Genomic DNA, 9715 nt, shown 5'->3' on the forward strand with positions numbered 1-9715 from the left:
ACGGGACACCTATGAAGTAGATCTGGTAAAAAAAAGTTTACAGTTTTTTCTGAATGCTTAGACACATTTTTTGTAAAGCAAAAGCCAGATGTGTTTTTTATTCATACCATCAGTGTGTTGTTGGCACATTGTGTGCTTACTATTGTGATGGCTTGTGTTTACTGTTAGATACGAAAACACCATTTTTACGAAGGTGTGAAGAGTTAAGCAAGGTGTGTTAGCTTTTGCAAGAGAACTACAATGTTTTGCTGATTGGGTGAGAGGTTTTGCCATTTGTGTGTAGAGTTTTGCAAAAAAGCCATAGTTACAAAAAATGTGTTTAAGCATTCAGAAAAAACTGTAATTACTGTTACATATCAATGCTTATGAATGACAACTATAACAACAATAGTACAACATTTAACCGTCAACTCATTTCAATGTCACTCAGCAACCGTCAGATGACATCAGAAAAATGTGTAGTGGTCTTAATTTTTTCCAGAACTGTATGTATGTGACAAATAAAATTTCTTGAATCCTTGAAAACTGACCAACTTCTCTAAGCTTATATACACTATAGAAACAAACAGGTGGCACACTTGTAGCCATTTAAAGTAACATGATGTAGGCATTCACCTTTCATCAATATCCAACAAGTTGGATACAGCTCTGGCAATGTCAGAGAATCCATTCTTGTTACCGAATGTCATTGTGGCATCAAAATGAGTTTGCTGTTATAAAATAACTATTGTGTTGCTTTATAGTTTTTCTTGATTGCTTTAACCTGCCTAAAGAAACTATGATCCACTACTTGCATCCTACTTTGCACAGCAGAAGTCATCTTTTGCCAATATGCTCACACATTTTCATTGGGTTCACACATTTCTCTAGCCTGGCCTTGGCCTGTCTACGTACTTCCGGTCGATTTATTTTCCCTACTGCGAAGTCAGAGAGTCTGGTTTCCAGGATAACATTTCTCACACCTTTTTGCAAAACAGTTAACACAGATGTCATTCAAAGACCCCAAACTTTATTGGTTACGCTGTGCTAAACAAAAGGAAACAATCTATTCACAAGTGGTAGATATCCCTTGCATATAAGTCTGAATCTCTGATACACCTGTGTGAAACTCCTTTGCACAATTCTTCAATCAGCAATCATTCATTATCCATAGGAGGTGCCATGTCTGTTCTGTGCTGCTATTTGCAAGTATGGATCTAAGGCACATTCAGAGAAAGTGCTGTTGCCTATTTGGTGAAGAAAATAGTACAAAAGGTTTTTATTGAAGGTCTATTCAGTGAAAAATGTTGAGTTGTAGTTCACTGAAATCTGTCTTGTAGGTGTTTACTGTAGTCTTACATGTCAATGACAGTTACATCTTGGGAGGAATGATTACAATTCATTTTTATTCAGTACATTTAGTCTTTTCACAGTTTTTCTGATTCCAGAAAAATGAGAAAGAAATAGCACAGACATGGTGAAATTGAAGGCTGAAACTCCTCATTTTGAGAACTATATTTTGCATGTTGTCCAGTGTGTAATGATTGATTGAAATTGACTACATATGTGTTGTTTGAAGGGAAAATTTGCTTTTGCTGCATGTTTTAAATGTTTTGAGAGTAAGAGCTTTTTGCAAGCAAAATGTGTAATTTTGGCCAGAGTGCATTTGTTTAGACCTGCGTGTTTTTACAGTTTTTTCTGAATGCTTAAACACATTTTTTGTAACTATGGCTTTTTTTGCAAAACTCTACACACAAATGGCAAAACCACTCACTGAGTTCGCAAAACTAAAAGCACAAACACTGCTTTGCACTCAGTTTGCAATTTTGTAACACACACTTTGCACAACTGTAGGCACAATGGCTATTATTTACACTATTTTGCCAACTCTCTGGCACACTTTCTCATGTGAAAACTGTTTTAGATAATTAGTTCACTTTGCAATCAGCCTAAGCACTATAAATAAGCCACAGGTAATGTACAATGGGTACGATGGAGTGAGCAGGAAGAGTGAGAAGAGAAAAAAACAGACAAAAAAACAGTCTACATGTGGGGATATTCTCATGTCAGGCCTGGATACGTCATTCCAGAATATATTTTTCCCGGTGCCTTGGACTAGGACATTGCATGTGATGTAGACAGAATTTTGAGAGAGACGACCCGATGTAGACTGATTTGTTTTGTCTCAGTGAAATGCTATTTTGTGTTTTGACTTGAAAAAACACACTTGTGTTTGTTTTGATGTGTGTAAATACAACACTAGTACTTGAAGTTGGGATCCCTGTATGTTTACAGAACTATGACAAAAGTATGACCTCAAACTGACAGTCTACCTTGTGCACAGAGAAAGCAAAAGCCAGATGTGTTTTTTATTCATACCATCAGTGTGTTGTTGGCACATTGTGTGCTTACTGTTGTGATGGCTTGTGTTTACTGTTAGATACGAAAACACCATTTTTACGAAGGTGTGAAGAGTTACAGTTTTTTCTGAATGCTTACTGTAAACACAATTTTTGTAACTATGGCTTTTTTTGCAAAACTCTACAGACAAATGGCAAAATCACTCACTGAGTTCGCAAAACTAAAAGCACAAACACTGCTTTGCACACAGTTTGCAATTTTGTAACACACACCTTGCACAACTATAGCCACAATTCACTGCACAGCACTCTTTTTGCTGAACTGTAAACACAACTCATGCTTTACACTCAATTTCCAAATGATCAACACACTCCTAGCAAAACTATACACATGTATGGCTATTATTTATGCCATTTTGCCAACTGTTTGGCACACTGTGACATGTGAAAACTGTTTTAGATAATTAGTTCACTTTGCAATCAGCCTAAGCACTATAAATAAGCCACAGGTAAGCTGTCTGTGTGGAGTACAATGGAGAGAGCAGGAAGAGTGAGAATTAGAGGAGGCCGAGGAAGAGGACGTGGAGGTGAAGAAGTAGGAGGAAGAGGAAGAGGAGGAGGAAGAGGACGCGGAGGTGAAGAAGCGAGAGGGAGAGGACAACAAGGACAAGGAGGTGAAGTTAGAAGGAGAGGACAAGGAGGAGCAAGAAGAGGACGAGGAGGGGGAAGAGGAAGGGTAAGAAGAGTAAGGCCTAGTCCACAAGTACGAAACCGATCTTTTTTTCCTCCGTCTTCCCTGAAACTGCATCAAGAATATTTGCGTCCATACGGATCCATCTCAACACGACTCAACACGTTACTTCATACCCCAGGCCTATAGGTGGCACTGTTTCTTTACAGAAATTGACCAAAGTTTGTGCTTTACAAACAGACAGAATAGGCTATGACAAAATGGCTAGTGCAAGGAAACCAGAATTGTTTGTGTGGACTGATGGTGAACTGTCAACTGTAGTCAACTGTAAAACTAATAAACTTTATTTTACGGTTTGTGAAGGATGCAGTCCCGTCCTTTATTTGGCTAACGCAGGTAGGCCTACTAATCACCTTTACTTTCTTTGGTTGTAGGATAGTCCATGATTCACATTAGTTTTGGCTATCACCTCAATTAGGCTACTAAACGCAAGGCTTACCCAAGTTCTAGGCTATTCTGTCGCCACATTTATAATATTGCTATAAAACCTTCGTTAGTAACAGTCAATACGCTTGCCTGCATCAAATCAAATCGCGCATTTGCATTCAGTGTGCTACCATCGGCTTAACGTGAGTTCTAAGCGTCTTTGTATGCTTATATCTGATTTCACTCGACTGTGAATGCATGTATATATGTTGTAAGACATGTAAAATAAATGAATGACACTGGCACTACGCACAAATTAATGTAGCCTAAACTTACACCGCACTTTCCTAATAACTTAAGTTCTCTCGCGTCACTGACAGTAGCTAGAATGCATTAAAAAACACCGGGAAAAAACAGTGTTCAGTCCTCCAAGTCATAAGCTATCGGCGCTGCGCAGCACCAGTTGTGATATTTATCTTACGGAGTGTAATCGTATGTAATGTCATGTATGAAAACTAGTATTGTTAGGCAATTCTATAAGTGCAAGTCCAGGGCAGCTGAGGTGTGGCGATGACAGCATCGATACCCAAGCAGTATGTGCGGTTTCGCTGTCTAAACGAATTCCAACGGGCTACGGTTTCAGATTTCTCCACTCTGGGACCAGGTTTCAGAAAAGTGCGGTTTCGGGCAGTGCGTTTACAGGATTCGTTTGGACGCTCGGCCAAGACGAAGCAAAACCTCTGCGTTTAACCTAAAAAGCGTCTCCGTGTGGACGGGCCCTCAGAAATAGAATTACTGATGACATCAGAGCTACAATAGTGGACCATGTCATCAACCATGGAATGACCCTGAGGGAAGCTGGCCAACGGGTTCAGCCTAACTTGAGCCACTACACTGTAGCAAGCATCATACGTACATTTCGAAATGAGAATTGGTTAGTACAGTCACTTTTCACTAAGTTTTGTAGCACTGCCATACTCTAATGAGAAACAACAATACCATACATGTAAAAATACTGACATTGTTACTTTACAGAATTGCTAGACGTCCAGATGTTGGGGGCAGAGGAAGAATGTTCACTGCTGAACAAGAGACCCATATAGTCAATATGGTGATTGCAAATAATGCCATAAGGCTACGGGAAATACAGCAGCGCATAATTGAGGATAACATCAACTTCCAAAACATAAACAATGTGAGCATTTCTGCGTTATCTCGTATACTTGCCCGCAACAGAATCCGCATGAAACAAGTCTACAGGGTCCCTTTTGAAAGAAACAGTGACCGTGTAAAACAACTGCAATATGACTATGTGCAGGTAAGCTATAGTATCATTGGTACTGAATCTGGAAGTGCATACTGTAGTGCTGTGCATGGGCCTGCTATGCTGCATTTGTTTTGTCTTTTCCAGAGGGTGATGGAGCTAGAGGCAGATGCCATGGGTCCATGAGCTGCTTTTTGTGGATGAGGCGGGTTTCAACCTCACTAAAACAAGGAGACGTTGCAGGAACATTATTGGAAACCGTGCCATAATCAATGTCCCAGGACAAAGTGGCGGTAACATCACTATGTGTGCAGCTATAAGTCAGAATGGCGTTGTTCACCATCATGCAACTCTAGGCCCATATAACACTGCACACTGTATTACATTCCTGGACACCTTACATGACATGCTCACTAATGTTCAGGGACAAGATCAGACCAGATATGTCATCATATGGGACAATGTTAGCTTCCATAGGGCTGCTTTGTTCCGCAACTGGTTTACAGATCACCCGCTCTTCACTGTAGTCTACCTCCCCCCATACTCTCCATTCCTAAACCCAATCGAAGAGTTCTTTTCTGCCTGGCACCTGGAAGGTGTATGACCGTCATCCCCATCAGCGCATAGCCCTTTTACAGGCAATGGAGGAGGCATGTGGGGATGTTGACCAGGCATCATGTCAGGCCTGGATACGGCATTCCAGAAGACATTTTCCCCGGTGCCTTGGACTAGAGAATATTGCATGTGATGTAGAGTCTACATGATGTAGACTGATTGTTTTGTTTTTCTCTGTGAAATTACTACAGTATTTTGTGTTTTGACTTGGAAAAAAACACTTGTGTTTGTTTTGATGTGTCTAAATAAACACTGTAATACTTGATGTTTGGATCCCTGTATGTTTACAGAACTATGACAAAAGTATTACCTCAAACTGACATAGCCTACCTTGTGCACAGAGAAAGCAAAAGCCAGATGTGTTTTTTATTTATACCATTAGTGTGTAGTTGGCACATTGTGTGCTTATTATTGTGATGGCTTGTGTTTACTGTTTGATAATGAAAACACCATTTTTTTTTAAGGTGTGAAGAGTTAAGCAAGGTGTGTTAGCTTTTTTCAAGAGAACTACAATGTTTTGCTGATTGGGTGAGAGGTTTTGCCATTTGTGTGTAGAGTTTTGCAAAAACAGCCATAGTTACAAAAAATGTGCTTAAGCAATCAGAAAAAACTGTAAAGTTCGAAAAACTGTACGATGTGGACAATCTCACAGAATGTATGAAGTTGGAGGCACTTACGTGTAAGCTTCAGTTTGTACATGGTGCCCCCTGTTGGTGAATTAGAATAAGAGCATTTATAGATTTCTTCCCCTTTTATTCTGATTACAGTTTTTCTCAATTGCTTTTACCTGCTTACAGTTTTTTCTGATTGCTTACTGTAAGCACATTTTTTGTAACTATGGCTTTTTTTGCAAAACTCTAGTTTTTTGTCTAGTTTTTTTCTCTTCTCACTCTTCCTGCTCACTCCATCGTACCCATTGTACATTACCTGTGGCTTATTTATAGTGCTTAGGCTGATTGCAAAGTGAACTAATTATCTAAAACAGTTTTCACATGAGAAAGTGTGCCAGAGAGTTGGCAAAATAGTGTAAATAATAGCCATTGTGCCTACAGTTGTGCAAAGTGTGTGTTACAAAATTGCAAACTGAGTGCAAAGCAGTGTTTGTGCTTTTAGTTTTGTGAACTCAGTGAGTGGTTTTGCCATTTGTGTGTAGAGTTTTGCAAAAAAAGCCATAGTTACAAAAAATGTGTTTTAGCATTCAGAAAAAACTGTAAGTAAACTAGAACCCACTTGGTCTTCATGACTACTTTCTTTGCACAGCAGAAGTAATCTCTTGCGAATGTGTTCACACATTTTCATTGGGTTCACACATTTCTCACACCCTTTTGCAAAACAGTTAACACAGGTGTCATTCAAAAGCCCCATACTCTATTGGTTTTCCCATGCTAAACAAAAGGAAAACATCTTTTCACAGGTGGTGTAGATTCCTTGCATAAGTCTAAATCTCTGATCATTCATTATACATAAGAGATGTCTGTTCTGTGTTGCTATTTGCAAGTATGGATCTAATGCACATTTGGACAAAGTACTGTATTGCCTATTTGGTGGAGAAAACAGTACAAAAGGTGTTTACTGTAGGTCTATTTCGATGAAAGTTGTAGTTCAATGAAATTTACAGTATCTTACTAGGTGTTTGCTGTATGTCTTACAATGACAGTTACATTTTGGGAGGAATGAATAAATAATTTTTTTATTCAGCACATTTTGTCTTTTCACAGTTTTTTTCTGATACCAGAAAAATGAGAAAGAACAGACATAGCAAAAATGCTTATTTTGAGAACTAGATTTTGCATTTTGTTGTCCAGTGTGTAATGATTGATTAAAGAGTGTTTTTGAATTGGCAACAAGTTGTAGTGTTTGAAGGCAAGATTTGCTTTTGCTGCATGTTTTAAGTGTTTTGAGAGAGTAGTAGCCTTTTGCAAGCAAAATGTGTAATTTTGTCCAGAGTGCTTTTGTTCAGACAAGGGTGTTAACTGTTTTGAGAATGTGATTTCAGAGTTGACACAGGTATCAAAACGATCGAGAAAAACTGTAACTGTTTTGCAAAAGGGTGTGAGAAATGTGTGAACCCAATGAAAATGTGTGAACACATTCGCAAGAGATGACTTCTGCTGTGCAAAGAAAGTAGTCATGAAGACCAACTGGGTTCACCTCAGTCGCTTTGGTGCTTTTTTCAGATCAGAATGAAAATTCTCATAACTATTAGTTCAACCTCCACAACATTTAGTCATTTGTGCTCATCATAGTAGCAATTTCTCCTTCCTCTGAACAAATTGCAAATACTTTTGGACATGTACCAGTTGCTTTCATACAATTCTCTGCTGTTTTTTAACATTATCATGTCACTTGTTATTTAACTTATGTCATGTCAGTCAAAATGAACTATATTTATGGATGCTGAATAGTCGTTCCCAATAAAACTAATAGTCTTCATTTCATTGCTTGAGTCATTACATACAAAATTGTTGGTGAACTAGTTATCAAATTCTGTCACAATGCTGTAGAATTGCAAAGAGCATACAGTAAAAATGTACGTATTCAGTGTCTTGTACTCACTTACTCACCTAATGTGTAACTTTACTGTAGTTTTCAAATGGCTGTACAAGTACTGTATAGTGCTGTCTTGAGCATGTTCAGGTGACTGAGAGAACTGTCATAATGAAAACATGACAAAGCCATTTGACTATCTTGTTCATAAACGATGGTGTCAAGACTTCTCATTTTGATGACACTGACAGTTTCATTGACATGAATACCTGCTTTTGAGGAATGGACTATCCATTTTGAGCAAGTGACGTGCTTTTGCAGGTCATCCACTAGGTTTTGCAGTTTGCATTAATTGTTTTGAGAATTGCACTAACTGCTGTGCAAATGTTAATAGTGATGTGAGAAAAGCACCAAAGCGACTGAGAAAAACTGTAAGCAGGTAAAAGCAATCGAGAAAAACTGTAATGAAACTTGGATACACTTGATCTTGATCTTCACCTTCTTAGCAGAGCAGAACTCTCAGCAGAGCAGAAGCACAAGTCTCTTGCAAATGTTTTACAGTTTTTCTTGATTGCTTTAATGCTTGTGTTAGCTCTGACATCACATTTTCAAAACAATTACAGTAACACACATGTCTGAATAAAAGCACTCTAGCCAAAATGACACATTTTGCTTGCAAAAGGCTCTTACTCTCTCCAAACATTTGCAAAAGCAAATTTTGCCTTCAAACAACATCTTGCAGTCAAATCACTGTGTGATTTACTGTAAATAAATCATTACACACTGAACAACAAAATGCAAAATATAGTTCTCAAAATGAGCCTTCTTTCTTTCTCATTTTTCTGGTAAGAGACTAAATGTATTGAATAAAAATGAAATGTATTCATTACTCCCAAGATGTAACTGTCATTGACATGTAATACCTACAGTAAGCACCTAGACAAGACAACTTTACAGTTTTTTCTGATTGCTTAAACACATTTTTTGGCTTAGCTTTTTTTTTGCAAAACTCTACACACAAATAGGAAAACCTTTCACCCAATCAGCAAAACATTGTAGTTCTCTTGCAAAAACTAACACACCTTGCTTAACTCTTCACACCTTTGTAAAAATGGTGTTTTTGTATCAAACAGTAAACACAAGCCATCACAATAGTAAGCACACAATGTGCCAACTACACACTGATGGTATGAATAAAAAACACATCTGGCTTTTGCTCTGTGCACAAGGTAGACTATGTCAGTTTGAGGTCATACTTTTGTCATAGTTCTGTAAACATACAGGGATCCAAACGTCAAGTATTGGTGTTTATTTACACACATCAAAACAAACACAAGTGTGTTTTTCCAAGTCAAAACACAAAATAGCAATTTCACTGAGACAAAACAAATCAGTCTACATCGGGTCGTCTCTCTCAAAATTTCGTCTACATCACATGCAATGTCCTAGTCTAAGGCACCGGGGAAAATATCTTCTGGAATGCCGTATCCAGGCCTGACATGACAATATCCCCACATGTAGACTGATTTTTTGCCTGTAAAAGGGCTATTTCTTTCTCCTCGTCCCCCTCCTCATCCTCCTCTTGCTCATCCTTGTCCTCTTCCTCTAACTTCACCTCCTTGTCCTTGTCACCCTCTCCCTCTCACTTCACCTCCGCATCCTCTTCCTCCTCTTCTTCCTCCTACTTCTTCAACTCCACGTCCTATTCTTCAGCCTCCTCTAATTGTTACTTTTCTCACTCTTCCTGCTCCCTCCATTGTACCCATTGCACATTACCTGTGACTTATTTATAGTGCTTAGGCTGATTGCAAAGTGAACTAATTATCTAAAACAGTTTTCACATGAGAAAGTGTGCCAGAGAGTTGGCAAAATAGTGAAAATAATAGCCATAGA

This window comes from Alosa alosa, chromosome 10, assembly GCF_017589495.1.
Source record: "Alosa alosa isolate M-15738 ecotype Scorff River chromosome 10, AALO_Geno_1.1, whole genome shotgun sequence".
Classification (NCBI taxonomy): Eukaryota; Metazoa; Chordata; class Actinopteri; order Clupeiformes; family Clupeidae; genus Alosa; species Alosa alosa.